This window comes from Lissotriton helveticus, chromosome 1_2, assembly GCF_964261635.1.
Source record: "Lissotriton helveticus chromosome 1_2, aLisHel1.1, whole genome shotgun sequence".
NCBI classification, from domain to species: domain Eukaryota; kingdom Metazoa; phylum Chordata; class Amphibia; order Caudata; family Salamandridae; genus Lissotriton; species Lissotriton helveticus.
In genome coordinates, this window is record NC_136058.1 from 376,473,994 (window position 1) to 376,476,493 (window position 2,500).

The window sequence follows — 2,500 nt, forward strand, 5'->3', positions numbered from 1 at the left end:
ACAGTTGTATTACAGAGCTTGACCTTTTGTTTTCTATCCTAATTATGAAATTGACTGCAGGTGCCGAGAGAACGCAGAGAATTGAAATATTCAGGGAAAGGGTGTCCAGCAGGAGAGAGCAAAGGTATGTATCTGTTTTCCATTCAAGTGTTTCATGCAGGCAAAATAATACGTCCCTGGGTGGGCTTGAACCACCAACCTTTTGGTTAACAGCCGAACGCGCTAACCGATTGCGCCACAGAGACGAGTGACTACAGCATCTTTCCTTAGACTCAATATATATCTTGATATGTATGTGCCTGCCTGGAGCTTGTCTTATATAAGCCATCATCATGTGAAACTTTGGCGTTGTCATGTCTGCTGCGCACACTTTGTTCATATGTGTACAATTTAAGTGTGTGCACCTGATCACTGTCTTGGACAGAGCTATGCCTGTGAACTCCCCATGTGAAGCATTGGTGGTTCAGTGGTAGAATTCTCGCCTGCCATGCGGGAGGCCCGGGTTCGATTCCCGGCCAATGCAAGGCTGCGTTCCTTTGACTTTGTTTTCGAAAGGAAATATATGAACTCAGTGGGGAATAAAATGGTAAGCAGTGACCCCGACGTGATTTGACCACGCAACCTTCTGATCTGGAGTCAGACGCGCTACCGTTGCGCCACAAGGTCCTTACACTTACAGCCTTCAAGCCAGATCAACAAATGCTGATGGCCTTTTGACTTATTTTCCCCTCCTCATATGCCTACAGTTGTATTACAGGGCTAGGCCTTTTGTTTTCTATCCTAATTATGAAATTGACTGCAGGTGCAGAGAGAACGCAGAGGATTGAAATGTTCAGATAAAGGGTCTTAAGCAGGAGAGAGCAGAGGTACGTATCTGTGTTTCATTAAAGTGTTTCATGCAGGCAAAAAGGATACTTCCCTGGGTGGGCTTGAACCACCAACCTTTCTGTTAACAACCGAACGCGCTAACCATTTGCACCACAGAGGTTAATAACTGTAGCACAGTTCCTGAGACTCAATATATATCTTGATAATTGTGTGCCTGCCTGGAGCTTGTGTTATATAATGCGTCTTTATGCCATACAGCATTTCTCATTTGCTTAGTGTCTTGTTATTGTTGGACGTAATGATGAATAGACTACTGTCTAATGGTCTTAGAGCCAGTATTACTACCGGTCCCAGTGTATGAGACACATACATGACTTTTCTGTTGCCTGCTTAGCATAGCTCCCTGCTCCTCTGTAGGTGTGCTACCAGCCAGTAAGGCGTGTGCCTTGCCCATCAGATGTGTTATGTTAGACTTGACTTCTCTGTGAGCAAAGTCTCCCTCCCATAGCAGGTGCTTTCTCTGAACTCTTGACTTGTAAGACTGCTGGGAAAGGCCCTCCCTAGCCCCTCACTCAGATAGATACATTTACCTTCAGAGCTCAGCTTTGGAGAAAGAGATTGGGGAGAGAGCAAATAGGGGAAGGCCCATGGTGCACACTTTATTTTACATAAAAGCTGGGGCTTGTGGGAGGACAGGGACAAGAGGGTTCTCAGGGAAAGAAATCCCAGGAGTATTGATGGCTAGGCCCTGAAACACAACAATCCCGGATTGGCAAGGCACAATATGCCTGTGCAACAGGCCTGACCCTAGGCTTCCGGAGTTCTTGGTCACAAAAGGCTCCAGTTATCTAAGCCCGACCAGGGCTGTGCCCGACCAGGGCTGTAGGCCGCGTTGGGAGCGCGTTAGGGACGCGTAAAGGGACGCAGGGCGCAGAACTCTGCCCGTTTCACCCCAGCATTTAGGGGAGGACACAGAATCTGGGAAAGCCAGTGGGAAGGATTTTCCAGGAGGAGAGTTCAGTGAGATAATCTGAAACACAATAGTGCTGGTGATCTGGCGGGTGCATTCTGTGAACCACTTTTGTCGGGAGCAGCCTGCCATCATGCCCTGATAAACACAACTCTAGTCCCAAGCCAGTGACCTCAGCAAATGCAAAGACATTCATAGTTATAGTCTCCTGCATCTGATTCTTGCCATCTTCATGTGAAACGTTGGCGTTATCATGTCTGCTGCGCACACTTTGTTCATATGTGTACAATTTAAGTGTGTGCACCTGATCACTGTCTTGGGCAGAGCTCTGCCTGTGAACAACCCATGTGAAGCATTGGTGGTTCAGTGGTAGAATTCTCGCCTGCCACGCGGGATGCCCGGGTTCGATTCCCGGCCAATGCAAGACTGCTTTCTTTTGACTTTGTTATCGAAAGGTAATATATGACCTCAGTGCGGAATAAAATGGTAAGCAGTGACACCGACGTGATTTGAACACGCAACCTTCTGATCTGGAGTCAGACGCGCTACCATTGCGCCACGAGGTCCTTACACTTACAGCTTTCGGAGCCAGATCAACAAATGCTGTGGGCCTTTTGACTTATTTTCCCCTCCTCATATGCCTACAGTTGTATTACAGAGCTTGACCTTTTGTTTTCTATCCTAATTATGAAATTGACTGCA

General features: G+C 47.2%; 5 non-coding genes across 5 annotated transcripts; 2 read left to right on the forward strand and 3 right to left on the reverse strand.

Annotated features, from left to right (window-relative positions):
• Window positions 1-171: 171 nt before the first annotated feature.
• On the reverse strand, window positions 172-245 carry TRNAN-GUU (transfer RNA asparagine (anticodon GUU)). The gene has a single exon. It is a non-coding gene; the product is annotated as a tRNA-Asn (tRNA).
• Window positions 246-452: 207 nt separating this feature from the next.
• On the forward strand, window positions 453-523 carry TRNAG-GCC (transfer RNA glycine (anticodon GCC)). The gene has a single exon. It is a non-coding gene; the product is annotated as a tRNA-Gly (tRNA).
• A 71-nt stretch (window positions 524-594) lies between these two features.
• On the reverse strand, window positions 595-666 carry TRNAW-CCA (transfer RNA tryptophan (anticodon CCA)). Its single transcript has one exon. It is a non-coding gene; the product is annotated as a tRNA-Trp (tRNA).
• Window positions 667-2,150: 1,484 nt separating this feature from the next.
• On the forward strand, window positions 2,151-2,221 carry TRNAG-GCC (transfer RNA glycine (anticodon GCC)). The gene has a single exon. It is a non-coding gene; the product is annotated as a tRNA-Gly (tRNA).
• Window positions 2,222-2,292: 71 nt separating this feature from the next.
• TRNAW-CCA (transfer RNA tryptophan (anticodon CCA)) lies at window positions 2,293-2,364 on the reverse strand. The gene has a single exon. It is a non-coding gene; the product is annotated as a tRNA-Trp (tRNA).
• Between the last annotated feature and the right edge of the window lie 136 nt (window positions 2,365-2,500).